The sequence below is a fragment of the Schistocerca cancellata genome, unplaced genomic scaffold (assembly GCF_023864275.1).
Source record: "Schistocerca cancellata isolate TAMUIC-IGC-003103 unplaced genomic scaffold, iqSchCanc2.1 HiC_scaffold_494, whole genome shotgun sequence".
In the NCBI taxonomy this organism is placed as follows: Eukaryota; Metazoa; Arthropoda; class Insecta; order Orthoptera; family Acrididae; genus Schistocerca; species Schistocerca cancellata.
This window is the reverse complement of record NW_026046509.1, coordinates 1-24,553: the sequence shown is the minus strand read 5'-3', so window position 1 is coordinate 24,553 and position 24,553 is coordinate 1. Positions and strand designations below refer to the sequence as shown.

Genomic DNA, 24,553 nt, shown 5'->3' with positions numbered 1-24,553 from the left:
ACCACAGCGTTTTATACGGTAGCAGTTGCATGTGTCGGGAGAACACCGCGCTAACGGCAGTCGTGGCCGAGTGGTTAAGGCGTCTGACTCGAAATCAGATTCCCTCTGGGAGCGTAGGTTCGAATCCTACCGGCTGCGTGCGATTTTGCGTAAAGAGGAGGCAAACGTTTTCGCACACAATGTGACATGCGTGGGCGAATGCGGGTGCAACCAGTGACGCCATTCTCAACAAGACGAAAATTTCCGTTTTAAGAATACTGAGTTTTCGCGACGACCGCTGCTTACTGTGCCTATCGGTTCACCTCGCACTGACGCTGGGACTGCAGAAAGCCGTCGCTGAGATGGTGAGTACACAGATGTGCTCGAAAATTTCATTTTCTTTTTAAGAATCGCAATTTCAATCATTCGAGTGCGGCAAAAGCAGTAGTGCAGCGTTTTTTTTTTTTTTTTTTCTTTTCTTAAGATCTCGCAGCTGCTTGGAGGTATGTCCATCGTTTTAAGACGACAGAAAACTAGCGTCAGCGGTGCGTCAGTGGGAAGTCGGTGAAGTCGCCATTGGAGCCATAAGCCAGCAATTACGACATGCGAAACACTCGCACACCACGCAGCTGTACGATAATGCTCGTGCGTGGGCCCGCATAGCTGAGTCGGTAGAGCGTTAGGTTTTCAACTGAAGGGTCCTGGGTTCAAGTCCCTGTCTGGGCGAAAATTAGTACACTTTCGTAACGGCTAATGGAAACCCTACAGCAAAGAGTGAGGCCACGCCGCTTTCTGCCATCAGATTGCTTCTAAAGATGGCGGTTTGACTTGTCGGGAGTCGCTTCCGCCACCGGCAGTCGTGGCCGAGTGGTTAAGGCGTCTGACTTGAAATCAGATTCCCTCTGGGAGCGTAGGTTCGAGTCCTGCCGACTGCGAAAATTTTCTCGCTCTCAAAAGGCGGACGTTGAGCTGCATCCTAGCAGTTGCGTCACTACTAAACACGTGGGTCACCAGCAATGTGCAGTGTTATTTGATCGAGGGCGCAGCGTTACAGTCGCGCCCAGAAGCCGCAGCTCATCTCCTCGTCTCACAGCCGTCCCACCAGGTGTTAGTACAAGTGTCGCCTCACTGGGCAGTGCAGATGTGTCCATTTTAGCTTGCAGACGATGACGTGTAGCAATTTATGAGCTAACGCAAGTCGAATGTTTTACCCATGTGTATCTGCTAGATACTGCCTCTCATATGGTGGAGAGGCTCACTCCTTCTTGTGTCTCGTTCTCTGCACACGAGTTGCCCCTGGCATCGATATAGCACGGGTTTTCTAGCGTCAGCGTGGCGTCACGTCAAGTCAGCGAATTCAATATCACACGAATCGAGTCGACATGTTTGCTTGTTACGATGACGGAAGCTGAAGAAATGTGTGTGGAACTTCACTGCATCGGCTGCTCGCCCTTCAGCGTCCCTGTGTCTTATCAGACGAAGGTGACTGTGAAATTGGCAACGAGGCAGAAGTGAACGAACACATGCAAATGGCAACCTTCGCCGTCAGCCGAAATAGCTCAGTTGGGAGAGCGTTAGACTGAAGATCTAAAGGTCCCTGGTTCGATCCCGGGTTTCGGCAGGTACTCGTTTTGATGCGACGCCAATGGAATTACTCTGCGTTTGTGATAATGCAACTACCGCTGACAACAAAAATGACTCTCTCCTGTAGCTGTTCTGGTTGTCTATTGCATGCCACAAGAGGAACTTACTAGATAACTAACTCCCTTAGAAGCAAAAGAATTAAAAATATCCTACCGACTGCATTCCTTTTTCTGTGTCAGGTGGTGAAGAACGTCTTCAACGGAACCGTGAAATGAGCGAAAGCGTGGGAAACATTGCATTCGAAATGCTTGTGAATTTTCCAATTGCCCAGTGAGTGTCGACAAAACACGTAAATTCTCTGCTCCAACGTATGAGACGTAACAACTGGTGCAATTTGTTGTTGCATCGTGTGTCAGCAGTCTTCGATAGTGTGTTACGGGCTTAGCGCGATAAGTTTGTAGACAGCATTTAGGCGACGTTTTATTAGTAACGGCCCCATGCAGCGATTGCACAACAGTAAAGGACATGAGTCAATGTATAGTTGTGCATCGTAGGAGATTTTGCAGCCTTTGTGTGAGCCCGGATAGCTCAGTCGGTAGAGCATTAGGCTTTTAACCTAAGGGTCCAGGGTTCAAGTCCCTGTCCGGGCGGAAATTTTAATACTTTGGTAGCGATTCGTCTGGTAGCGGTGGAAACGCTACGGAAAATAATGCAGCTACGCCGTTTTCTGACACCACAGCGTTTTATACGGTAGCAGTTGCATGTGTCGGGAGAACACCGCGCTAACGGCAGTCGTGGCCGAGTGGTTAAGGCGTCTGACTCGAAATCAGATTCCCCTCTGGGAGCGTAGGTTCGAATCCTACCGGCTGCGTGCGATTTTGCGTAAAGAGGAGCAAACGTTTTCGCACACATTGTGACATGCGTGGGCGAATGCGGGTGCAACCAGTGACGCCATTCTCAACAAGACGAAAATTTCCGTTTTAAGAATACTGAGTTTTCGCGACGACCGCTGCTTACTGTGCCTATCGGTTCACCTCGCACTGACGCTGGGACTGCAGAAAGCCGTCGCTGAGATGGTGAGTACACAGATGTGCTCGAAAATTTCATTTTCTTTTTAAGAATCGCAATTTCAATCATTCGAGTGCGGCAAAAGCAGTAGTGCAGCGTTTTTTTTTTTTTTTTTTTCTTTTCTTAAGATCTCGCAGCTGCTTGGAGGTATGTCCATCGTTTTAAGACGACAGAAAACTAGCGTCAGCGGTGCGTCAGTGGGAAGTCGGTGAAGTCGCCATTGGAGCCATAAGCCAGCAATTACGACATGCGAAACACTCGCACACCACGCAGCTGTACGATAATGCTCGTGCGTGGGCCCGCATAGCTGAGTCGGTAGAGCGTTAGGTTTTCAACTGAAGGGGTCCTGGGTTCAAGTCCCTGTCTGGGCGAAAATTAGTACACTTTCGTAACGGCTAATGGAAACCCTACAGCAAAGAGTGAGGCCACGCCGCTTTCTGCCATCAGATTGCTTCTAAAGATGGCGGTTTGACTTGTCGGGAGTCGCTTCCGCCACCGGCAGTCGTGGCCGAGTGGTTAAGGCGTCTGACTTGAAATCAGATTCCCTCTGGGAGCGTAGGTTCGAGTCCTGCCGACTGCGAAAATTTTCTCGCTCTCAAAAGGCGGACGTTGAGCTGCATCCTAGCAGTTGCGTCACTACTAAACACGTGGGTCACCAGCAATGTGCAGTGTTATTTGATCGAGGGCGCAGCGTTACAGTCGCGCCCAGAAGCCGCAGCTCATCTCCTCGTCTCACAGCCGTCCACCAGGTGTTAGTACAAGTGTCGCCTCACTGGGCAGTGCAGATGTGTCCATTTTAGCTTGCAGACGATGACGTGTAGCAATTTATGAGCTAACGCAAGTCGAATGTTTTACCATGTGTATCTGCTAGATACTGCCTCTCATATGGTGGAGAGGCTCACTCCTTCTTGTGTCTCGTTCTCTGCACACGAGTTGCCCCTGGCATCGATATAGCACGGGTTTTCTAGCGTCAGCGTGGCGTCACGTCAAGTCAGCGAATTCAATATCACACGAATCGAGTCGACATGTTTGCTTGTTACGATGACGGAAGCTGAAGAAATGTGTGTGGAACTTCACTGCATCGGCTGCTCGCCCTTCAGCGTCCCTGTGTCTTATCAGACGAAGGTGACTGTGAAATTGGCAACGAGGCAGAAGTGAACGAACACATGCAAATGGCAACCTTCGCCGTCAGCCGAAATAGCTCAGTTGGGAGAGCGTTAGACTGAAGATCTAAAGGTCCCTGGTTCGATCCCGGGTTTCGGCAGGTACTCGTTTTGATGCGACGCCAATGGAATTACTCTGCGTTTGTGATAATGCAACTACCGCTGACAACAAAAATGACTCTCTCCTGTAGCTGTTCTGGTTGTCTATTGCATGCCACAAGAGGAACTTACTAGATAACTAACTCCCTTAGAAGCAAAAGAATTAAAAATATCCTACCGACTGCATTCCTTTTTCTGTGTCAGGTGGTGAAGAACGTCTTCAACGGAACCGTGAAATGAGCGAAAGCGTGGGAAACATTGCATTCGAAATGCTTGTGAATTTTCCAATTGCCCAGTGAGTGTCGACAAAACACGTAAATTCTCTGCTCCAACGTATGAGACGTAACAACTGGTGCAATTTGTTGTTGCATCGTGTGTCAGCAGTCTTCGATAGTGTGTTACGGGCTTAGCGCGATAAGTTTGTAGACAGCATTTAGGCGACGTTTTATTAGTAACGGCCCCCATGCAGCGATTGCACAACAGTAAAGGACATGAGTCAATGTATAGTTGTGCATCGTAGGAGATTTTGCAGCCTTGTGTGAGCCCGGATAGCTCAGTCGGTAGAGCATTAGGCTTTTAACCTAAGGGTCCAGGGTTCAAGTCCCTGTCCGGGCGGAAATTTTAATACTTTGGTAGCGATTCGTCTGGTAGCGGTGGAAACGCTACGGAAAATAATGCAGCTACGCCGTTTTCTGACACCACAGCGTTTTATACGGTAGCAGTTGCATGTGTCGGGAGAACACCGCGCTAACGGCAGTCGTGGCCGAGTGGTTAAGGCGTCTGACTCGAAATCAGATTCCCTCTGGGAGCGTAGGTTCGAATCCTACCGGCTGCGTGCGATTTTGCGTAAAGAGGAGCAAACGTTTTCGCACACATGTGACATGCGTGGGCGAATGCGGGTGCAACCAGTGACGCCATTCTCAACAAGACGAAAATTTCCGTTTTAAGAATACTGAGTTTTCGCGACGACCGCTGCTTACTGTGCCTATCGGTTCACCTCGCACTGACGCTGGGACTGCAGAAAGCCGTCGCTGAGATGGTGAGTACACAGATGTGCTCGAAAATTTCATTTTCTTTTTAAGAATCGCAATTTCAATCATTCGAGTGCGGCAAAAGCAGTAGTGCAGCGTTTTTTTTTTTTTTTTTTTCTTTTCTTAAGATCTCGCAGCTGCTTGGAGGTATGTCCATCGTTTTAAGACGACAGAAAACTAGCGTCAGCGGTGCGTCAGTGGGAAGTCGGTGAAGTCGCCATTGGAGCCATAAGCCAGCAATTACGACATGCGAAACACTCGCACACCACGCAGCTGTACGATAATGCTCGTGCGTGGGCCCGCATAGCTGAGTCGGTAGAGCGTTAGGTTTTCAACTGAAGGGTCCTGGGTTCAAGTCCCTGTCTGGGCGAAAATTAGTACACTTTCGTAACGGCTAATGGAAACCCTACAGCAAAGAGTGAGGCCACGCCGCTTTCTGCCATCAGATTGCTTCTAAAGATGGCGGTTTGACTTGTCGGGAGTCGCTTCCGCCACCGGCAGTCGTGGCCGAGTGGTTAAGGCGTCTGACTTGAAATCAGATTCCCTCTGGGAGCGTAGGTTCGAGTCCTGCCGACTGCGAAAATTTTCTCGCTCTCAAAAGGCGGACGTTGAGCTGCATCCTAGCAGTTGCGTCACTACTAAACACGTGGGTCACCAGCAATGTGCAGTGTTATTTGATCGAGGGCGCAGCGTTACAGTCGCGCCCAGAAGCCGCAGCTCATCTCCTCGTCTCACAGCCGTCCACCAGGTGTTAGTACAAGTGTCGCCTCACTGGGCAGTGCAGATGTGTCCATTTTAGCTTGCAGACGATGACGTGTAGCAATTTATGAGCTAACGCAAGTCGAATGTTTTACCATGTGTATCTGCTAGATACTGCCTCTCATATGGTGGAGAGGCCTCACTCCTTCTTGTGTCTCGTTCTCTGCACACGAGTTGCCCCTGGCATCGATATAGCACGGGTTTTCTAGCGTCAGCGTGGCGTCACGTCAAGTCAGCGAATTCAATATCACACGAATCGAGTCGACATGTTTGCTTGTTACGATGACGGAAGCTGAAGAAATGTGTGTGGAACTTCACTGCATCGGCTGCTCGCCCTTCAGCGTCCCTGTGTCTTATCAGACGAAGGTGACTGTGAAATTGGCAACGAGGCAGAAGTGAACGAACACATGCAAATGGCAACCTTCGCCGTCAGCCGAAATAGCTCAGTTGGGAGAGCGTTAGACTGAAGATCTAAAGGTCCCTGGTTCGATCCCGGGTTTCGGCAGGTACTCGTTTTGATGCGACGCCAATGGAATTACTCTGCGTTTGTGATAATGCAACTACCGCTGACAACAAAAATGACTCTCTCCTGTAGCTGTTCTGGTTGTCTATTGCATGCCACAAGAGGAACTTACTAGATAACTAACTCCCTTAGAAGCAAAAGAATTAAAAATATCCTACCGACTGCATTCCCTTTTTCTGTGTCAGGTGGTGAAGAACGTCTTCAACGGAACCGTGAAATGAGCGAAAGCGTGGGAAACATTGCATTCGAAATGCTTGTGAATTTTCCAATTGCCCAGTGAGTGTCGACAAAACACGTAAATTCTCTGCTCCAACGTATGAGACGTAACAACTGGTGCAATTTGTTGTTGCATCGTGTGTCAGCAGTCTTCGATAGTGTGTTACGGGCTTAGCGCGATAAGTTTGTAGACAGCATTTAGGCGACGTTTTATTAGTAACGGCCCCATGCAGCGATTGCACAACAGTAAAGGACATGAGTCAATGTATAGTTGTGCATCGTAGGAGATTTTGCAGCCTTGTGTGAGCCCGGATAGCTCAGTCGGTAGAGCATTAGGCTTTTAACCTAAGGGTCCAGGGTTCAAGTCCCTGTCCGGGCGGAAATTTTAATACTTTGGTAGCGATTCGTCTGGTAGCGGTGGAAACGCTACGGAAAATAATGCAGCTACGCCGTTTTCTGACACCACAGCGTTTTATACGGTAGCAGTTGCATGTGTCGGGAGAACACCGCGCTAACGGCAGTCGTGGCCGAGTGGTTAAGGCGTCTGACTCGAAATCAGATTCCCTCTGGGAGCGTAGGTTCGAATCCTACCGGCTGCGTGCGATTTTGCGTAAAGAGGAGCAAACGTTTTCGCACACATGTGACATGCGTGGGCGAATGCGGGTGCAACCAGTGACGCCATTCTCAACAAGACGAAAATTTCCGTTTTAAGAATACTGAGTTTTCGCGACGACCGCTGCTTACTGTGCCTATCGGTTCACCTCGCACTGACGCTGGGACTGCAGAAAGCCGTCGCTGAGATGGTGAGTACACAGATGTGCTCGAAAATTTCATTTTCTTTTTAAGAATCGCAATTTCAATCATTCGAGTGCGGCAAAAGCAGTAGTGCAGCGTTTTTTTTTTTTTTTTTTTCTTTTCTTAAGATCTCGCAGCTGCTTGGAGGTATGTCCATCGTTTTAAGACGACAGAAAACTAGCGTCAGCGGTGCGTCAGTGGGAAGTCGGTGAAGTCGCCATTGGAGCCATAAGCCAGCAATTACGACATGCGAAACACTCGCACACCACGCAGCTGTACGATAATGCTCGTGCGTGGGCCCGCATAGCTGAGTCGGTAGAGCGTTAGGTTTTCAACTGAAGGGTCCTGGGTTCAAGTCCCTGTCTGGGCGAAAATTAGTACACTTTCGTAACGGCTAATGGAAACCCTACAGCAAAGAGTGAGGCCACGCCGCTTTCTGCCATCAGATTGCTTCTAAAGATGGCGGTTTGACTTGTCGGGAGTCGCTTCCGCCACCGGCAGTCGTGGCCGAGTGGTTAAGGCGTCTGACTTGAAATCAGATTCCCTCTGGGAGCGTAGGTTCGAGTCCTGCCGACTGCGAAAATTTTCTCGCTCTCAAAAGGCGGACGTTGAGCTGCATCCTAGCAGTTGCGTCACTACTAAACACGTGGGTCACCAGCAATGTGCAGTGTTATTTGATCGAGGGCGCAGCGTTACAGTCGCGCCCAGAAGCCGCAGCTCATCTCCTCGTCTCACAGCCGTCCACCAGGTGTTAGTACAAGTGTCGCCTCACTGGGCAGTGCAGATGTGTCCATTTTAGCTTGCAGACGATGACGTGTAGCAATTTATGAGCTAACGCAAGTCGAATGTTTTACCATGTGTATCTGCTAGATACTGCCTCTCATATGGTGGAGAGGCTCACTCCTTCTTGTGTCTCGTTCTCTGCACACGAGTTGCCCCTGGCATCGATATAGCACGGGTTTTCTAGCGTCAGCGTGGCGTCACGTCAAGTCAGCGAATTCAATATCACACGAATCGAGTCGACATGTTTGCTTGTTACGATGACGGAAGCTGAAGAAATGTGTGTGGAACTTCACTGCATCGGCTGCTCGCCCTTCAGCGTCCCTGTGTCTTATCAGACGAAGGTGACTGTGAAATTGGCAACGAGGCAGAAGTGAACGAACACATGCAAATGGCAACCTTCGCCGTCAGCCGAAATAGCTCAGTTGGGAGAGCGTTAGACTGAAGATCTAAAGGTCCCTGGTTCGATCCCGGGTTTCGGCAGGTACTCGTTTTGATGCGACGCCAATGGAATTACTCTGCGTTTGTGATAATGCAACTACCGCTGACAACAAAAATGACTCTCTCCTGTAGCTGTTCTGGTTGTCTATTGCATGCCACAAGAGGAACTTACTAGATAACTAACTCCCTTAGAAGCAAAAGAATTAAAAATATCCTACCGACTGCATTCCTTTTTCTGTGTCAGGTGGTGAAGAACGTCTTCAACGGAACCGTGAAATGAGCGAAAGCGTGGGAAACATTGCATTCGAAATGCTTGTGAATTTTCCAATTGCCCAGTGAGTGTCGACAAAACACGTAAATTCTCTGCTCCAACGTATGAGACGTAACAACTGGTGCAATTTGTTGTTGCATCGTGTGTCAGCAGTCTTCGATAGTGTGTTACGGGCTTAGCGCGATAAGTTTGTAGACAGCATTTAGGCGACGTTTTATTAGTAACGGCCCCATGCAGCGATTGCACAACAGTAAAGGACATGAGTCAATGTATAGTTGTGCATCGTAGGAGATTTTGCAGCCTTGTGTGAGCCCGGATAGCTCAGTCGGTAGAGCATTAGGCTTTTAACCTAAGGGTCCAGGGTTCAAGTCCCTGTCCGGGCGGAAATTTTAATACTTTGGTAGCGATTCGTCTGGTAGCGGTGGAAACGCTACGGAAAATAATGCAGCTACGCCGTTTTCTGACACCACAGCGTTTTATACGGTAGCAGTTGCATGTGTCGGGAGAACACCGCGCTAACGGCAGTCGTGGCCGAGTGGTTAAGGCGTCTGACTCGAAATCAGATTCCCTCTGGGAGCGTAGGTTCGAATCCTACCGGCTGCGTGCGATTTTGCGTAAAGAGGAGCAAACGTTTTCGCACACATGTGACATGCGTGGGCGAATGCGGGTGCAACCAGTGACGCCATTCTCAACAAGACGAAAATTTCCGTTTTAAGAATACTGAGTTTTCGCGACGACCGCTGCTTACTGTGCCTATCGGTTCACCTCGCACTGACGCTGGGACTGCAGAAAGCCGTCGCTGAGATGGTGAGTACACAGATGTGCTCGAAAATTTCATTTTCTTTTTAAGAATCGCAATTTCAATCATTCGAGTGCGGCAAAAGCAGTAGTGCAGCGTTTTTTTTTTTTTTTTTTTCTTTTCTTAAGATCTCGCAGCTGCTTGGAGGTATGTCCATCGTTTTAAGACGACAGAAAACTAGCGTCAGCGGTGCGTCAGTGGGAAGTCGGTGAAGTCGCCATTGGAGCCATAAGCCAGCAATTACGACATGCGAAACACTCGCACACCACGCAGCTGTACGATAATGCTCGTGCGTGGGCCCGCATAGCTGAGTCGGTAGAGCGTTAGGTTTTCAACTGAAGGGTCCTGGGTTCAAGTCCCTGTCTGGGCGAAAATTAGTACACTTTCGTAACGGCTAATGGAAACCCTACAGCAAAGAGTGAGGCCACGCCGCTTTCTGCCATCAGATTGCTTCTAAAGATGGCGGTTTGACTTGTCGGGAGTCGCTTCCGCCACCGGCAGTCGTGGCCGAGTGGTTAAGGCGTCTGACTTGAAATCAGATTCCCTCTGGGAGCGTAGGTTCGAGTCCTGCCGACTGCGAAAATTTTCTCGCTCTCAAAAGGCGGACGTTGAGCTGCATCCTAGCAGTTGCGTCACTACTAAACACGTGGGTCACCAGCAATGTGCAGTGTTATTTGATCGAGGGCGCAGCGTTACAGTCGCGCCCAGAAGCCGCAGCTCATCTCCTCGTCTCACAGCCGTCCACCAGGTGTTAGTACAAGTGTCGCCTCACTGGGCAGTGCAGATGTGTCCATTTTAGCTTGCAGACGATGACGTGTAGCAATTTATGAGCTAACGCAAGTCGAATGTTTTACCATGTGTATCTGCTAGATACTGCCTCTCATATGGTGGAGAGGCTCACTCCTTCTTGTGTCTCGTTCTCTGCACACGAGTTGCCCCTGGCATCGATATAGCACGGGTTTTCTAGCGTCAGCGTGGCGTCACGTCAAGTCAGCGAATTCAATATCACACGAATCGAGTCGACATGTTTGCTTGTTACGATGACGGAAGCTGAAGAAATGTGTGTGGAACTTCACTGCATCGGCTGCTCGCCCTTCAGCGTCCCTGTGTCTTATCAGACGAAGGTGACTGTGAAATTGGCAACGAGGCAGAAGTGAACGAACACATGCAAATGGCAACCTTCGCCGTCAGCCGAAATAGCTCAGTTGGGAGAGCGTTAGACTGAAGATCTAAAGGTCCCTGGTTCGATCCCGGGTTTCGGCAGGTACTCGTTTTGATGCGACGCCAATGGAATTACTCTGCGTTTGTGATAATGCAACTACCGCTGACAACAAAAATGACTCTCTCCTGTAGCTGTTCTGGTTGTCTATTGCATGCCACAAGAGGAACTTACTAGATAACTAACTCCCTTAGAAGCAAAAGAATTAAAAATATCCTACCGACTGCATTCCTTTTTCTGTGTCAGGTGGTGAAGAACGTCTTCAACGGAACCGTGAAATGAGCGAAAGCGTGGGAAACATTGCATTCGAAATGCTTGTGAATTTTCCAATTGCCCAGTGAGTGTCGACAAAACACGTAAATTCTCTGCTCCAACGTATGAGACGTAACAACTGGTGCAATTTGTTGTTGCATCGTGTGTCAGCAGTCTTCGATAGTGTGTTACGGGCTTAGCGCGATAAGTTTGTAGACAGCATTTAGGCGACGTTTTATTAGTAACGGCCCCATGCAGCGATTGCACAACAGTAAAGGACATGAGTCAATGTATAGTTGTGCATCGTAGGAGATTTTGCAGCCTTGTGTGAGCCCGGATAGCTCAGTCGGTAGAGCATTAGGCTTTTAACCTAAGGGTCCAGGGTTCAAGTCCCTGTCCGGGCGGAAATTTTAATACTTTGGTAGCGATTCGTCTGGTAGCGGTGGAAACGCTACGGAAAATAATGCAGCTACGCCGTTTTCTGACACCACAGCGTTTTATACGGTAGCAGTTGCATGTGTCGGGAGAACACCGCGCTAACGGCAGTCGTGGCCGAGTGGTTAAGGCGTCTGACTCGAAATCAGATTCCCTCTGGGAGCGTAGGTTCGAATCCTACCGGCTGCGTGCGATTTTGCGTAAAGAGGAGCAAACGTTTTCGCACACATGTGACATGCGTGGGCGAATGCGGGTGCAACCAGTGACGCCATTCTCAACAAGACGAAAATTTCCGTTTTAAGAATACTGAGTTTTCGCGACGACCGCTGCTTACTGTGCCTATCGGTTCACCTCGCACTGACGCTGGGACTGCAGAAAGCCGTCGCTGAGATGGTGAGTACACAGATGTGCTCGAAAATTTCATTTTCTTTTTAAGAATCGCAATTTCAATCATTCGAGTGCGGCAAAAGCAGTAGTGCAGCGTTTTTTTTTTTTTTTTTTCTTTTCTTAAGATCTCGCAGCTGCTTGGAGGTATGTCCATCGTTTTAAGACGACAGAAAACTAGCGTCAGCGGTGCGTCAGTGGGAAGTCGGTGAAGTCGCCATTGGAGCCATAAGCCAGCAATTACGACATGCGAAACACTCGCACACCACGCAGCTGTACGATAATGCTCGTGCGTGGGCCCGCATAGCTGAGTCGGTAGAGCGTTAGGTTTTCAACCGAAGGGTCCTGGGTTCAAGTCCCTGTCTGGGCGAAAATTAGTACACTTTCGTAACGGCTAATGGAAACCCTACAGCAAAGAGTGAGGCCACGCCGTTTTCTGCCATCAGATTGCTTCTAAAGATGGCGGTTTGACTTGTCGGGAGTCGCTTCCGCCACCGGCAGTCGTGGCCGAGTGGTTAAGGCGTCTGACTTGAAATCAGATTCCCTCTGGGAGCGTAGGTTCGAGTCCTGCCGACTGCGAAAATTTTCTCGCTCTCAAAAGGCGGACGTTGAGCTGCATCCTAGCAGTTGCGTCACTACTAAACACGTGGGTCACCAGCAATGTGCAGTGTTATTTGATCGAGGGCGCAGCGTTACAGTCGCGCCCAGAAGCCGCAGCTCATCTCCTCGTCTCACAGCCGTCCACCAGGTGTTAGTACAAGTGTCGCCTCACTGGGCAGTGCAGATGTGTCCATTTTAGCTTGCAGACGATGACGTGTAGCAATTTATGAGCTAACGCAAGTCGAATGTTTTACCATGTGTATCTGCTAGATACTGCCTCTCATATGGTGGAGAGGCTCACTCCTTCTTGTGTCTCGTTCTCTGCACACGAGTTGCCCCTGGCATCGATATAGCACGGGTTTTCTAGCGTCAGCGTGGCGTCACGTCAAGTCAGCGAATTCAATATCACACGAATCGAGTCGACATGTTTGCTTGTTACGATGACGGAAGCTGAAGAAATGTGTGTGGAACTTCACTGCATCGGCTGCTCGCCCTTCAGCGTCCCTGTGTCTTATCAGACGAAGGTGACTGTGAAATTGGCAACGAGGCAGAAGTGAACGAACACATGCAAATGGCAACCTTCGCCGTCAGCCGAAATAGCTCAGTTGGGAGAGCGTTAGACTGAAGATCTAAAGGTCCCTGGTTCGATCCCGGGTTTCGGCAGGTACTCGTTTTGATGCGACGCCAATGGAATTACTCTGCGTTTGTGATAATGCAACTACCGCTGACAACAAAAATGACTCTCTCCTGTAGCTGTTCTGGTTGTCTATTGCATGCCACAAGAGGAACTTACTAGATAACTAACTCCCTTAGAAGCAAAAGAATTAAAAATATCCTACCGACTGCATTCCTTTTTCTGTGTCAGGTGGTGAAGAACGTCTTCAACGGAACCGTGAAATGAGCGAAAGCGTGGGAAACATTGCATTCGAAATGCTTGTGAATTTTCCAATTGCCCAGTGAGTGTCGACAAAACACGTAAATTCTCTGCTCCAACGTATGAGACGTAACAACTGGTGCAATTTGTTGTTGCATCGTGTGTCAGCAGTCTTCGATAGTGTGTTACGGGCTTAGCGCGATAAGTTTGTAGACAGCATTTAGGCGACGTTTTATTAGTAACGGCCCCATGCAGCGATTGCACAACAGTAAAGGACATGAGTCAATGTATAGTTGTGCATCGTAGGAGATTTTGCAGCCTTGTGTGAGCCCGGATAGCTCAGTCGGTAGAGCATTAGGCTTTTAACCTAAGGGTCCAGGGTTCAAGTCCCTGTCCGGGCGGAAATTTTAATACTTTGGTAGCGATTCGTCTGGTAGCGGTGGAAACGCTACGGAAAATAATGCAGCTACGCCGTTTTCTGACACCACACAGCGTTTTATACGGTAGCAGTTGCATGTGTCGGGAGAACACCGCGCTAACGGCAGTCGTGGCCGAGTGGTTAAGGCGTCTGACTCGAAATCAGATTCCCTCTGGGAGCGTAGGTTCGAATCCTACCGGCTGCGTGCGATTTTGCGTAAAGAGGAGCAAACGTTTTCGCACACATGTGACATGCGTGGGCGAATGCGGGTGCAACCAGTGACGCCATTCTCAACAAGACGAAAATTTCCGTTTTAAGAATACTGAGTTTTCGCGACGACCGCTGCTTACTGTGCCTATCGGTTCACCTCGCACTGACGCTGGGACTGCAGAAAGCCGTCGCTGAGATGGTGAGTACACAGATGTGCTCGAAAATTTCATTTTCTTTTTAAGAATCGCAATTTCAATCATTCGAGTGCGGCAAAAGCAGTAGTGCAGCGTTTTTTTTTTTTTTTTTTTCTTTTCTTAAGATCTCGCAGCTGCTTGGAGGTATGTCCATCGTTTTAAGACGACAGAAAACTAGCGTCAGCGGTGCGTCAGTGGGAAGTCGGTGAAGTCGCCATTGGAGCCATAAGCCAGCAATTACGACATGCGAAACACTCGCACACCACGCAGCTGTACGATAATGCTCGTGCGTGGGCCCGCATAGCTGAGTCGGTAGAGCGTTAGGTTTTCAACCGAAGGGTCCTGGGTTCAAGTCCCTGTCTGGGCGAAAATTAGTACACTTTCGTAACGGCTAATGGAAACCCTACAGCAAAGAGTGAGGCCACGCCGTTTTCTGCCATCAGATTGCTTCTAAAGATGGCGGTTTGACTTGTCGGGAGTCGCTTCCGCCACCGGCAGTCGTGGCCGAGTGGTTAAGGCGTCTGACTTGAAATCAGATTCCCTCTGGGAGCGTAGGTTCGAGTCCTGCCGACTGCGAAAATTTTCTCGCTCTCAAAAGGCGGACGTTGAGCTGCATCCTAGCAGTTGCGTCACTACTAAACACGTGGGTCACCAGCAATGTGCAGTGTTATTTGATCGAGGGCGCAGCGTTACAGTCGCGCCCAGAAGCCGCAGCTCATCTCCTCGTCTCACAGCCGTCCACCAGGTGTTAGTACAAGTGTCGCCTCACTGGGCAGTGCAGATGTGTCCATTTTAGCTTGCAGACGATGACGTGTAGCAATTTATGAGCTAACGCAAGTCGAATGTTTTACCATGTGTATCTGCTAGATACTGCCTCTCATATGGTGGAGAGGCTCACTCCTTCTTGTGTCTCGTTCTCTGCACACGAGTTGCCCCTGGCATCGATATAGCACGGGTTTTCTAGCGTCAGCGTGGCGTCACGTCAAGTCAGCGAATTCAATATCACACGAATCGAGTCGACATGTTTGCTTGTTACGATGACGGAAGCTGAAGAAATGTGTGTGGAACTTCACTGCATCGGCTGCTCGCCCTTCAGCGTCCCTGTGTCTTATCAGACGAAGGTGACTGTGAAATTGGCAACGAGGCAGAAGTGAACGAACACATGCAAATGGCAACCTTCGCCGTCAGCCGAAATAGCTCAGTTGGGAGAGCGTTAGACTGAAGATCTAAAGGTCCCTGGTTCGATCCCGGGTTTCGGCAGGTACTCGTTTTGATGCGACGCCAATGGAATTACTCTGCGTTTGTGATAATGCAACTACCGCTGACAACAAAAATGACTCTCTCCTGTAGCTGTTCTGGTTGTCTATTGCATGCCACAAGAGGAACTTACTAGATAACTAACTCCCTTAGAAGCAAAAGAATTAAAAATATCCTACCGACTGCATTCCTTTTTCTGTGTCAGGTGGTGAAGAACGTCTTCAACGGAACCGTGAAATGAGCGAAAGCGTGGGAAACATTGCATTCGAAATGCTTGTGAATTTTCCAATTGCCCAGTGAGTGTCGACAAAACACGTAAATTCTCTGCTCCAACGTATGAGACGTAACAACTGGTGCAATTTGTTGTTGCATCGTGTGTCAGCAGTCTTCGATAGTGTGTTACGGGCTTAGCGCGATAAGTTTGTAGACAGCATTTAGGCGACGTTTTATTAGTAACGGCCCCATGCAGCGATTGCACAACAGTAAAGGACATGAGTCAATGTATAGTTGTGCATCGTAGGAGATTTTGCAGCCTTGTGTGAGCCCGGATAGCTCAGTCGGTAGAGCATTAGGCTTTTAACCTAAGGGTCCAGGGTTCAAGTCCCTGTCCGGGCGGAAATTTTAATACTTTGGTAGCGATTCGTCTGGTAGCGGTGGAAACGCTACGGAAAATAATGCAGCTACGCCGTTTTCTGACACCACAGCGTTTTATACGGTAGCAGTTGCATGTGTCGGGAGAACACCGCGCTAACGGCAGTCGTGGCCGAGTGGTTAAGGCGTCTGACTCGAAATCAGATTCCCTCTGGGAGCGTAGGTTCGAATCCTACCGGCTGCGTGCGATTTTGCGTAAAGAGGAGCAAACGTTTTCGCACACATGTGACATGCGTGGGCGAATGCGGGTGCAACCAGTGACGCCATTCTCAACAAGACGAAAATTTCCGTTTTAAGAATACTGAGTTTTCGCGACGACCGCTGCTTACTGTGCCTATCGGTTCACCTCGCACTGACGCTGGGACTGCAGAAAGCCGTCGCTGAGATGGTGAGTACACAGATGTGCTCGAAAATTTCATTTTCTTTTTAAGAATCGCAATTTCAATCATTCGAGTGCGGCAAAAGCAGTAGTGCAGCGTTTTTTTTTTTTTTTTTCTTTTCTTAAGATCTCGCAGCTGCTTGGAGGTATGTCCATCGTTTTAAGACGACAGAAAACTAGCGTCAGCGGTGCGTCAGTGGGAAGTCGGTGAAGTCGCCATTGGAGCCATAAGCCAGCAATTACGACATGCGAAACACTCGCACACCACGCAGCTGTACGATAATGCTCGTGCGTGGGCCCGCATAGCTGAGTCGGTAGAGCGTTAGGTTTTCAACCGAAGGGTCCTGGGTTCAAGTCCCTGTCTGGGCGAAAATTAGTACACTTTCGTAACGGCTAATGGAAACCCTACAGCAAAGAGTGAGGCCACGCCGTTTTCTGCCATCAGATTGCTTCTAAAGATGGCGGTTTGACTTGTCGGGAGTCGCTTCCGCCACCGGCAGTCGTGGCCGAGTGGTTAAGGCGTCTGACTTGAAATCAGATTCCCTCTGGGAGCGTAGGTTCGAGTCCTGCCGACTGCGAAAATTTTCTCGCTCTCAAAAGGCGGACGTTGAGCTGCATCCTAGCAGTTGCGTCACTACTAAACACGTGGGTCACCAGCAATGTGCAGTGTTATTTGATCGAGGGCGCAGCGTTACAGTCGCGCCCAGAAGCCGCAGCTCATCTCCTCGTCTCACAGCCGTCCACCAGGTGTTAGTACAAGTGTCGCCTCACTGGGCAGTGCAGATGTGTCCATTTTAGCTTGCAGACGATGACGTGTAGCAATTTATGAGCTAACGCAAGTCGAATGTTTTACCATGTGTATCTGCTAGATACTGCCTCTCATATGGTGGAGAGGCTCACTCCTTCTTGTGTCTCGTTCTCTGCACACGAGTTGCCCCTGGCATCGATATAGCACGGGTTTTCTAGCGTCAGCGTGGCGTCACGTCAAGTCAGCGAATTCAATATCACACGAATCGAGTCGACATGTTTGCTTGTTACGATGACGGAAGCTGAAGAAATGTGTGTGGAACTTCACTGCATCGGCTGCTCGCCCTTCAGCGTCCCTGTGTCTTATCAGACGAAGGTGACTGTGAAATTGGCAACGAGGCAGAAGTGAACGAACACATGCAAATGGCAACCTTCGCCGTCAGCCGAAATAGCTCAGTTGGGAGAGCGTTAGACTGAAGATCTAAAGGTCCCTGGTTCGATCCCGGGTTTCGGCAGGTACTCGTTTTGATGCGACGCCAATGGAATTACTCTGCGTTTGTGATAATGCAACTACCGCTGACAACAAAAATGACTCTCTCCTGTAGCTGTTCTGGTTGTCTATTGCATGCCACAAGAGGAACTTACTAGATAACTAACTCCCTTAGAAGCAAAAGAATTAAAAATATCCTACCGACTGCATTCCTTTTTCTGTGTCAGGTGGTGAAGAACGTCTTCAACGGAACCGTGAAATGAGCGAAAGCGTGGGAAACATTGCATTCGAAATGCTTGTGAATTTTCCAATTGCCCAGTGAGTGTCGACAAAACACGTAAATTCTCTGCTCCAACGTATGAGACGTAACAACTGGTGCAATTTGTTGTTGCATCGTGTGTCAGCAGTCTTCGATAGTGTGTTACGGGCTTAGCGCGATAAGTTTGTAGACAGCATTTAGGCGACGTTTTATTAGTAACGGCCCCATGCAGCGATTGCACAACAGTAAAGGACATGAGTCAATGTATAGTTGTGCATCGTAGGAGATTTTGCAGCCTTGTGTGAGCCCGGATAGCTCAGTCGGTAGAGCATTAGGCTTTTAACCTAAGGGTCCAGGGTTCAAGTCCCTGTCCGGGCGGAAATTTTAATACTTTGGTAGCGATTCGTCTGGTAGCGGTGGAAACGCTACGGAAAATAATGCAGCTACGCCGTTTTCTGACACCACAGCGTTTTATACGGTAGCAGTTGCATGTGTCGGGAGAACACCGCGCTAACGGCAGTCGTGGCCGAGTGGTTAAGGCGTCTGACTCGAAATCAGATTCCCTCTGGGAGCGTAGGTTCGAATCCTACCGGCTGCGTGCGATTTTGCGTAAAGAGGAGCAAACGTTTTCGCACACATGTGACATGCGTGGGCGAATGCGGGTGCAACCAGTGACGCCATTCTCAACAAGACGAAAATTTCCGTTTTAAGAATACTGAGTTTTCGCGACGACCGCTGCTTACTGTGCCTATCGGTTCACCTCGCACTGACGCTGGGACTGCAGAAAGCCGTCGCTGAGATGGTGAGTACACAGATGTGCTCGAAAATTTCATTTTCTTTTTAAGAATCGCAATTTCAATCATTCGAGTGCGGCAAAAGCAGTAGTGCAGCGTTTTTTTTTTTTTTTTTTTCTTTTCTTAAGATCTCGCAGCTGCTTGGAGGTATGTCCATCGTTTTAAGACGACAGAAAACTAGCGTCAGCGGTGCGTCAGTGGGAAGTCGGTGAAGTCGCCATTGGAGCCATAAGCCAGCAATTACGACATGCGAAACACTCGCACACCACGCAGCTGTACGATAATGCTCGTGCGTGGGCCCGCATAGCTGAGTCGGTAGAGCGTTAGGTTTTCAACCGAAGGGTCCTGGGTTCAAGTCCCTGTCTGGGCGAAAATTAGTACACTTTCGTAACGGCTAATGGAAACCCTACAGCAAAGAGTGAGGCCACGCCGTTTTCTGCCATCAGATTGCTTCTAAAGATGGCGGTTTGACTTGTCGGGAGTCGCTTCCGCCACCGGCAGTCGTGGCCGAGTGGTTAAGGCGTCTGACTTGAAATCAGATTCCCTCTGGGAGCGTAGGTTCGAGTCCTGCCGACTGCGAAAATTTTCTCGCTCTCAAAAGGCGGACGTTGAGCTGCATCCTAGCAGTTGCGTCACTACTAAACACGTGGGTCACCAGCAATGTGCAGTGTTATTTGATCGAGGGCGCAGCGTTACAGTCGCGCCCAGAAGCCGCAGCTCATCTCCTCGTCTCACAGCCGTCCACCAGGTGTTAGTACAAGTGTCGCCTCACTGGGCAGTGCAGATGTGTCCATTTTAGCTTGCAGACGATGACGTGTAGCAATTTATGAGCTAACGCAAGTCGAATGTTTTACCATGTGTATCTGCTAGATACTGCCTCTCATATGGTGGAGAGGCTCACTCCTTCTTGTGTCTCGTTCTCTGCACACGAGTTGCCCCTGGCATCGATATAGCACGGGTTTTCTAGCGTCAGCGTGGCGTCACGTCAAGTCAGCGAATTCAATATCACACGAATCGAGTCGACATGTTTGCTTGTTACGATGACGGAAGCTGAAGAAATGTGTGTGGAACTTCACTGCATCGGCTGCTCGCCCTTCAGCGTCCCTGTGTCTTATCAGACGAAGGTGACTGTGAAATTGGCAACGAGGCAGAAGTGAACGAACACATGCAAATGGCAACCTTCGCCGTCAGCCGAAATAGCTCAGTTGGGAGAGCGTTAGACTGAAGATCTAAAGGTCCCTGGTTCGATCCCGGGTTTCGGCAGGTACTCGTTTTGATGCGACGCCAATGGAATTACTCTGCGTTTGTGATAATGCAACTACCGCTGACAACAAAAATGACTCTCTCCTGTAGCTGTTCTGGTTGTCTATTGCATGCCACAAGAGGAACTTACTAGATAACTAACTCCCTTAGAAGCAAAAGAATTAAAAATATCCTACCGACTGCATTCCTTTTTCTGTGTCAGGTGGTGAAGAACGTCTTCAACGGAACCGTGAAATGAGCGAAAGCGTGGGAAACATTGCATTCGAAATGCTTGTGAATTTTCCAATTGCCCAGTGAGTGTCGACAAAACACGTAAATTCTCTGCTCCAACGTATGAGACGTAACAACTGGTGCAATTTGTTGTTGCATCGTGTGTCAGCAGTCTTCGATAGTGTGTTACGGGCTTAGCGCGATAAGTTTGTAGACAGCATTTAGGCGACGTTTTATTAGTAACGGCCCCATGCAGCGATTGCACAACAGTAAAGGACATGAGTCAATGTATAGTTGTGCATCGTAGGAGATTTTGCAGCCTTGTGTGAGCCCGGATAGCTCAGTCGGTAGAGCATTAGGCTTTTAACCTAAGGGTCCAGGGTTCAAGTCCCTGTCCGGGCGGAAATTTTAATACTTTGGTAGCGATTCGTCTGGTAGCGGTGGAAACGCTACGGAAAATAATGCAGCTACGCCGTTTTCTGACACCACAGCGTTTTATACGGTAGCAGTTGCATGTGTCGGGAGAACACCGCGCTAACGGCAGTCGTGGCCGAGTGGTTAAGGCGTCTGACTCGAAATCAGATTCCCTCTGGGAGCGTAGGTTCGAATCCTACCGGCTGCGTGCGATTTTGCGTAAAGAGGAGCAAACGTTTTCGCACACATGTGACATGCGTGGGCGAATGCGGGTGCAACCAGTGACGCCATTCTCAACAAGACGAAAATTTCCGTTTTAAGAATACTGAGTTTTCGCGACGACCGCTGCTTACTGTGCCTATCGGTTCACCTCGCACTGACGCTGGGACTGCAGAAAGCCGTCGCTGAGATGGTGAGTACACAGATGTGCTCGAAAATTTCATTTTCTTTTTAAGAATCGCAATTTCAATCATTCGAGTGCGGCAAAAGCAGTAGTGCAGCGTTTTTTTTTTTTTTTCTTTTCTTAAGATCTCGCAGCTGCTTGGAGGTATGTCCATCGTTTTAAGACGACAGAAAACTAGCGTCAGCGGTGCGTCAGTGGGAAGTCGGTGAAGTCGCCATTGGAGCCATAAGCCAGCAATTACGACATGCGAAACACTCGCACACCACGCAGCTGTACGATAATGCTCGTGCGTGGGCCCGCATAGCTGAGTCGGTAGAGCGTTAGGTTTTCAACCGAAGGGTCCTGGGTTCAAGTCCCTGTCTGGGCGAAAATTAGTACACTTTCGTAACGGCTAATGGAAACCCTACAGCAAAGAGTGAGGCCACGCCGTTTTCTGCCATCAGATTGCTTCTAAAGATGGCGGTTTGACTTGTCGGGAGTCGCTTCCGCCACCGGCAGTCGTGGCCGAGTGGTTAAGGCGTCTGACTTGAAATCAGATTCCCTCTGGGAGCGTAGGTTCGAGTCCCTGCCGACTGCGAAAATTTTCTCGCTCTCAAAAGGCGGACGTTGAGCTGCATCCTAGCAGTTGCGTCACTACTAAACACGTGGGTCACCAGCAATGTGCAGTGTTATTTGATCGAGGGCGCAGCGTTACAGTCGCGCCCAGAAGCCGCAGCTCATCTCCTCGTCTCACAGCCGTCCACCAGGTGTTAGTACAAGTGTCGCCTCACTGGGCAGTGCAGATGTGTCCATTTTAGCTTGCAGACGATGACGTGTAGCAATTTATGAGCTAACGCAAGTCGAATGTTTTACCATGTGTATCTGCTAGATACTGCCTCTCATATGGTGGAGAGGCTCACTCCTTCTTGTGTCTCGTTCTCTGCACACGAGTTGCCCCTGGCATCGATATAGCACGGGTTTTCTAGCGTCAGCGTGGCGTCACGTCAAGTCAGCGAATTCAATATCACACGAATCGAGTCGACATGTTTGCTTGTTACGATGACGGAAGCTGAAGAAATGTGTGTGGAACTTCACTGCATCGGCTGCTCGCCCTTCAGCGTCCCTGTGTCTTATCAGACGAAGGTGACTGTGAAATTGGCAACGAGGCAGAAGTGAACGAACACATGCAAATGGCAACCTTCGCCGTCAGCCGAAATAGCTCAGTTGGGAGAGCGTTAGACTGAAGATCTAAAGGTCCCTGGTTCGATCCCGGGTTTCGGCAGGTACTCGTTTTGATGCGACGCCAATGGAATTACTCTGCGTTTGTGATAATGCAACTACCGCTGACAACAAAAATGACTCTCTCCTGTAGCTGTTCTGGTTGTCTATTGCATGCCACAAGAGGAACTTACTAGATAACTAACTCCCTTAGAAGCAAAAGAATTAAAAATATCCTACCGACTGCATTCCTTTTTCTGTGTCAGGTGGTGAAGAACGTCTTCAACGGAACCGTGAAATGAGCGAAAGCGTGGGAAACATTGCATTCGAAATGCTTGTGAATTTTCCAATTGCCCAGTGAGTGTCGACAAAACACGTAAATTCTCTGCTCCAACGTATGAGACGTAACAACTGGTGCAATTTGTTGTTGCATCGTGTGTCAGCAGTCTTCGATAGTGTGTTACGGGCTTAGCGCGATAAGTTTGTAGACAGCATTTAGGCGACGTTTTATTAGTAACGGCCCCATGCAGCGATTGCACAACAGTAAAGGACATGAGTCAATGTATAGTTGTGCATCGTAGGAGATTTTGCAGCCTTGTGTGAGCCCGGATAGCTCAGTCGGTAGAGCATTAGGCTTTTAACCTAAGGGTCCAGGGTTCAAGTCCCTGTCCGGGCGGAAATTTTAATACTTTGGTAGCGATTCGTCTGGTAGCGGTGGAAACGCTACGGAAAATAATGCAGCTACGCCGTTTTCTGACACCACAGCGTTTTATACGGTAGCAGTTGCATGTGTCGGGAGAACACCGCGCTAACGGCAGTCGTGGCCGAGTGGTTAAGGCGTCTGACTCGAAATCAGATTCCCTCTGGGAGCGTAGGTTCGAATCCTACCGGCTGCGTGCGATTTTGCGTAAAGAGGAGCAAACGTTTTCGCACACATGTGACATGCGTGGGCGAATGCGGGTGCAACCAGTGACGCCATTCTCAACAAGACGAAAATTTCCGTTTTAAGAATACTGAGTTTTCGCGACGACCGCTGCTTACTGTGCCTATCGGTTCACCTCGCACTGACGCTGGGACTGCAGAAAGCCGTCGCTGAGATGGTGAGTACACAGATGTGCTCGAAAATTTCATTTTCTTTTTAAGAATCGCAATTTCAATCATTCGAGTGCGGCAAAAGCAGTAGTGCAGCGTTTTTTTTTTTTTTTTTTTCTTTTCTTAAGATCTCGCAGCTGCTTGGAGGTATGTCCATCGTTTTAAGACGACAGAAAACTAGCGTCAGCGGTGCGTCAGTGGGAAGTCGGTGAAGTCGCCATTGGAGCCATAAGCCAGCAATTACGACATGCGAAACACTCGCACACCCACGCAGCTGTACGATAATGCTCGTGCGTGGGCCCGCATAGCTGAGTCGGTAGAGCGTTAGGTTTTCAACCGAAGGGTCCTGGGTTCAAGTCCCTGTCTGGGCGAAAATTAGTACACTTTCGTAACGGCTAATGGAAACCCTACAGCAAAGAGTGAGGCCACGCCGTTTTCTGCCATCAGATTGCTTCTAAAGATGGCGGTTTTGACTTGTCGGGAGTCGCTTCCGCCACCGGCAGTCGTGGCCGAGTGGTTAAGGCGTCTGACTTGAAATCAGATTCCCTCTGGGAGCGTAGGTTCGAGTCCTGCCGACTGCGAAAATTTTCTCGCTCTCAAAAGGCGGACGTTGAGCTGCATCCTAGCAGTTGCGTCACTACTAAACACGTGGGTCACCAGCAATGTGCAGTGTTATTTGATCGAGGGCGCAGCGTTACAGTCGCGCCCAGAAGCCGCAGCTCATCTCCTCGTCTCACAGCCGTCCACCAGGTGTTAGTACAAGTGTCGCCTCACTGGGCAGTGCAGATGTGTCCATTTTAGCTTGCAGACGATGACGTGTAGCAATTTATGAGCTAACGCAAGTCGAATGTTTTACCATGTGTATCTGCTAGATACTGCCTCTCATATGGTGGAGAGGCCTCACTCCTTCTTGTGTCTCGTTCTCTGCACACGAGTTGCCCCTGGCATCGATATAGCACGGGTTTTCTAGCGTCAGCGTGGCGTCACGTCAAGTCAGCGAATTCAATATCACACGAATCGAGTCGACATGTTTGCTTGTTACGATGACGGAAGCTGAAGAAATGTGTGTGGAACTTCACTGCATCGGCTGCTCGCCCTTCAGCGTCCCTGTGTCTTATCAGACGAAGGTGACTGTGAAATTGGCAACGAGGCAGAAGTGAACGAACACATGCAAATGGCAACCTTCGCCGTCAGCCGAAATAGCTCAGTTGGGAGAGCGTTAGACTGAAGATCTAAAGGTCCCCTGGTTCGATCCCCGGGTTTCGGCAGGGTACTCGTTTTGATGCCGACGCCAATGGAATTA

General features: G+C 49.3%; 43 non-coding genes across 43 annotated transcripts; all 43 read left to right on the top strand.

Annotated features, from left to right (window-relative positions):
- The first annotated feature begins 56 nt into the window (after window positions 1-56).
- Trnas-cga (transfer RNA serine (anticodon CGA)) lies at window positions 57-138 on the top strand. Its single transcript has one exon. It is a non-coding gene; the product is annotated as a tRNA-Ser (tRNA).
- Window positions 139-832: 694 nt separating this feature from the next.
- Window positions 833-914, top strand: Trnas-uga (transfer RNA serine (anticodon UGA)). The gene has a single exon. It is a non-coding gene; the product is annotated as a tRNA-Ser (tRNA).
- Window positions 915-1,527: 613 nt separating this feature from the next.
- Window positions 1,528-1,600, top strand: Trnaf-gaa (transfer RNA phenylalanine (anticodon GAA)). Its single transcript has one exon. It is a non-coding gene; the product is annotated as a tRNA-Phe (tRNA).
- Window positions 1,601-2,140: 540 nt separating this feature from the next.
- Window positions 2,141-2,213, top strand: Trnak-uuu (transfer RNA lysine (anticodon UUU)). The gene has a single exon. It is a non-coding gene; the product is annotated as a tRNA-Lys (tRNA).
- A 138-nt stretch (window positions 2,214-2,351) lies between these two features.
- Trnas-cga (transfer RNA serine (anticodon CGA)) lies at window positions 2,352-2,434 on the top strand. The gene has a single exon. It is a non-coding gene; the product is annotated as a tRNA-Ser (tRNA).
- A 695-nt stretch (window positions 2,435-3,129) lies between these two features.
- On the top strand, window positions 3,130-3,211 carry Trnas-uga (transfer RNA serine (anticodon UGA)). The gene has a single exon. It is a non-coding gene; the product is annotated as a tRNA-Ser (tRNA).
- A 611-nt stretch (window positions 3,212-3,822) lies between these two features.
- Window positions 3,823-3,895, top strand: Trnaf-gaa (transfer RNA phenylalanine (anticodon GAA)). The gene has a single exon. It is a non-coding gene; the product is annotated as a tRNA-Phe (tRNA).
- Window positions 3,896-4,435: 540 nt separating this feature from the next.
- On the top strand, window positions 4,436-4,508 carry Trnak-uuu (transfer RNA lysine (anticodon UUU)). The gene has a single exon. It is a non-coding gene; the product is annotated as a tRNA-Lys (tRNA).
- Window positions 4,509-4,646: 138 nt separating this feature from the next.
- Trnas-cga (transfer RNA serine (anticodon CGA)) lies at window positions 4,647-4,728 on the top strand. Its single transcript has one exon. It is a non-coding gene; the product is annotated as a tRNA-Ser (tRNA).
- Window positions 4,729-5,421: 693 nt separating this feature from the next.
- On the top strand, window positions 5,422-5,503 carry Trnas-uga (transfer RNA serine (anticodon UGA)). The gene has a single exon. It is a non-coding gene; the product is annotated as a tRNA-Ser (tRNA).
- A 612-nt stretch (window positions 5,504-6,115) lies between these two features.
- Window positions 6,116-6,188, top strand: Trnaf-gaa (transfer RNA phenylalanine (anticodon GAA)). Its single transcript has one exon. It is a non-coding gene; the product is annotated as a tRNA-Phe (tRNA).
- Window positions 6,189-6,728: 540 nt separating this feature from the next.
- Window positions 6,729-6,801, top strand: Trnak-uuu (transfer RNA lysine (anticodon UUU)). Its single transcript has one exon. It is a non-coding gene; the product is annotated as a tRNA-Lys (tRNA).
- Window positions 6,802-6,939: 138 nt separating this feature from the next.
- On the top strand, window positions 6,940-7,021 carry Trnas-cga (transfer RNA serine (anticodon CGA)). The gene has a single exon. It is a non-coding gene; the product is annotated as a tRNA-Ser (tRNA).
- Window positions 7,022-7,714: 693 nt separating this feature from the next.
- Window positions 7,715-7,796, top strand: Trnas-uga (transfer RNA serine (anticodon UGA)). Its single transcript has one exon. It is a non-coding gene; the product is annotated as a tRNA-Ser (tRNA).
- A 611-nt stretch (window positions 7,797-8,407) lies between these two features.
- On the top strand, window positions 8,408-8,480 carry Trnaf-gaa (transfer RNA phenylalanine (anticodon GAA)). Its single transcript has one exon. It is a non-coding gene; the product is annotated as a tRNA-Phe (tRNA).
- Window positions 8,481-9,019: 539 nt separating this feature from the next.
- On the top strand, window positions 9,020-9,092 carry Trnak-uuu (transfer RNA lysine (anticodon UUU)). The gene has a single exon. It is a non-coding gene; the product is annotated as a tRNA-Lys (tRNA).
- Window positions 9,093-9,230: 138 nt separating this feature from the next.
- Window positions 9,231-9,312, top strand: Trnas-cga (transfer RNA serine (anticodon CGA)). The gene has a single exon. It is a non-coding gene; the product is annotated as a tRNA-Ser (tRNA).
- Window positions 9,313-10,005: 693 nt separating this feature from the next.
- Window positions 10,006-10,087, top strand: Trnas-uga (transfer RNA serine (anticodon UGA)). Its single transcript has one exon. It is a non-coding gene; the product is annotated as a tRNA-Ser (tRNA).
- A 611-nt stretch (window positions 10,088-10,698) lies between these two features.
- On the top strand, window positions 10,699-10,771 carry Trnaf-gaa (transfer RNA phenylalanine (anticodon GAA)). Its single transcript has one exon. It is a non-coding gene; the product is annotated as a tRNA-Phe (tRNA).
- Window positions 10,772-11,310: 539 nt separating this feature from the next.
- Window positions 11,311-11,383, top strand: Trnak-uuu (transfer RNA lysine (anticodon UUU)). Its single transcript has one exon. It is a non-coding gene; the product is annotated as a tRNA-Lys (tRNA).
- A 138-nt stretch (window positions 11,384-11,521) lies between these two features.
- On the top strand, window positions 11,522-11,603 carry Trnas-cga (transfer RNA serine (anticodon CGA)). Its single transcript has one exon. It is a non-coding gene; the product is annotated as a tRNA-Ser (tRNA).
- A 692-nt stretch (window positions 11,604-12,295) lies between these two features.
- Trnas-uga (transfer RNA serine (anticodon UGA)) lies at window positions 12,296-12,377 on the top strand. The gene has a single exon. It is a non-coding gene; the product is annotated as a tRNA-Ser (tRNA).
- A 611-nt stretch (window positions 12,378-12,988) lies between these two features.
- Trnaf-gaa (transfer RNA phenylalanine (anticodon GAA)) lies at window positions 12,989-13,061 on the top strand. The gene has a single exon. It is a non-coding gene; the product is annotated as a tRNA-Phe (tRNA).
- Window positions 13,062-13,600: 539 nt separating this feature from the next.
- Trnak-uuu (transfer RNA lysine (anticodon UUU)) lies at window positions 13,601-13,673 on the top strand. The gene has a single exon. It is a non-coding gene; the product is annotated as a tRNA-Lys (tRNA).
- A 140-nt stretch (window positions 13,674-13,813) lies between these two features.
- Trnas-cga (transfer RNA serine (anticodon CGA)) lies at window positions 13,814-13,895 on the top strand. The gene has a single exon. It is a non-coding gene; the product is annotated as a tRNA-Ser (tRNA).
- A 693-nt stretch (window positions 13,896-14,588) lies between these two features.
- On the top strand, window positions 14,589-14,670 carry Trnas-uga (transfer RNA serine (anticodon UGA)). The gene has a single exon. It is a non-coding gene; the product is annotated as a tRNA-Ser (tRNA).
- A 611-nt stretch (window positions 14,671-15,281) lies between these two features.
- Window positions 15,282-15,354, top strand: Trnaf-gaa (transfer RNA phenylalanine (anticodon GAA)). Its single transcript has one exon. It is a non-coding gene; the product is annotated as a tRNA-Phe (tRNA).
- Window positions 15,355-15,893: 539 nt separating this feature from the next.
- Trnak-uuu (transfer RNA lysine (anticodon UUU)) lies at window positions 15,894-15,966 on the top strand. The gene has a single exon. It is a non-coding gene; the product is annotated as a tRNA-Lys (tRNA).
- A 138-nt stretch (window positions 15,967-16,104) lies between these two features.
- Trnas-cga (transfer RNA serine (anticodon CGA)) lies at window positions 16,105-16,186 on the top strand. The gene has a single exon. It is a non-coding gene; the product is annotated as a tRNA-Ser (tRNA).
- Window positions 16,187-16,877: 691 nt separating this feature from the next.
- On the top strand, window positions 16,878-16,959 carry Trnas-uga (transfer RNA serine (anticodon UGA)). The gene has a single exon. It is a non-coding gene; the product is annotated as a tRNA-Ser (tRNA).
- A 611-nt stretch (window positions 16,960-17,570) lies between these two features.
- Trnaf-gaa (transfer RNA phenylalanine (anticodon GAA)) lies at window positions 17,571-17,643 on the top strand. The gene has a single exon. It is a non-coding gene; the product is annotated as a tRNA-Phe (tRNA).
- Window positions 17,644-18,182: 539 nt separating this feature from the next.
- On the top strand, window positions 18,183-18,255 carry Trnak-uuu (transfer RNA lysine (anticodon UUU)). The gene has a single exon. It is a non-coding gene; the product is annotated as a tRNA-Lys (tRNA).
- Window positions 18,256-18,393: 138 nt separating this feature from the next.
- Window positions 18,394-18,475, top strand: Trnas-cga (transfer RNA serine (anticodon CGA)). Its single transcript has one exon. It is a non-coding gene; the product is annotated as a tRNA-Ser (tRNA).
- A 693-nt stretch (window positions 18,476-19,168) lies between these two features.
- Window positions 19,169-19,250, top strand: Trnas-uga (transfer RNA serine (anticodon UGA)). The gene has a single exon. It is a non-coding gene; the product is annotated as a tRNA-Ser (tRNA).
- Window positions 19,251-19,861: 611 nt separating this feature from the next.
- Trnaf-gaa (transfer RNA phenylalanine (anticodon GAA)) lies at window positions 19,862-19,934 on the top strand. Its single transcript has one exon. It is a non-coding gene; the product is annotated as a tRNA-Phe (tRNA).
- A 539-nt stretch (window positions 19,935-20,473) lies between these two features.
- Window positions 20,474-20,546, top strand: Trnak-uuu (transfer RNA lysine (anticodon UUU)). Its single transcript has one exon. It is a non-coding gene; the product is annotated as a tRNA-Lys (tRNA).
- Window positions 20,547-20,684: 138 nt separating this feature from the next.
- On the top strand, window positions 20,685-20,766 carry Trnas-cga (transfer RNA serine (anticodon CGA)). The gene has a single exon. It is a non-coding gene; the product is annotated as a tRNA-Ser (tRNA).
- A 689-nt stretch (window positions 20,767-21,455) lies between these two features.
- Trnas-uga (transfer RNA serine (anticodon UGA)) lies at window positions 21,456-21,538 on the top strand. Its single transcript has one exon. It is a non-coding gene; the product is annotated as a tRNA-Ser (tRNA).
- A 611-nt stretch (window positions 21,539-22,149) lies between these two features.
- Window positions 22,150-22,222, top strand: Trnaf-gaa (transfer RNA phenylalanine (anticodon GAA)). The gene has a single exon. It is a non-coding gene; the product is annotated as a tRNA-Phe (tRNA).
- Window positions 22,223-22,761: 539 nt separating this feature from the next.
- Trnak-uuu (transfer RNA lysine (anticodon UUU)) lies at window positions 22,762-22,834 on the top strand. Its single transcript has one exon. It is a non-coding gene; the product is annotated as a tRNA-Lys (tRNA).
- Window positions 22,835-22,972: 138 nt separating this feature from the next.
- Trnas-cga (transfer RNA serine (anticodon CGA)) lies at window positions 22,973-23,054 on the top strand. Its single transcript has one exon. It is a non-coding gene; the product is annotated as a tRNA-Ser (tRNA).
- A 695-nt stretch (window positions 23,055-23,749) lies between these two features.
- On the top strand, window positions 23,750-23,831 carry Trnas-uga (transfer RNA serine (anticodon UGA)). Its single transcript has one exon. It is a non-coding gene; the product is annotated as a tRNA-Ser (tRNA).
- A 612-nt stretch (window positions 23,832-24,443) lies between these two features.
- On the top strand, window positions 24,444-24,518 carry Trnaf-gaa (transfer RNA phenylalanine (anticodon GAA)). Its single transcript has one exon. It is a non-coding gene; the product is annotated as a tRNA-Phe (tRNA).
- The last annotated feature ends 35 nt before the right edge of the window (window positions 24,519-24,553 follow it).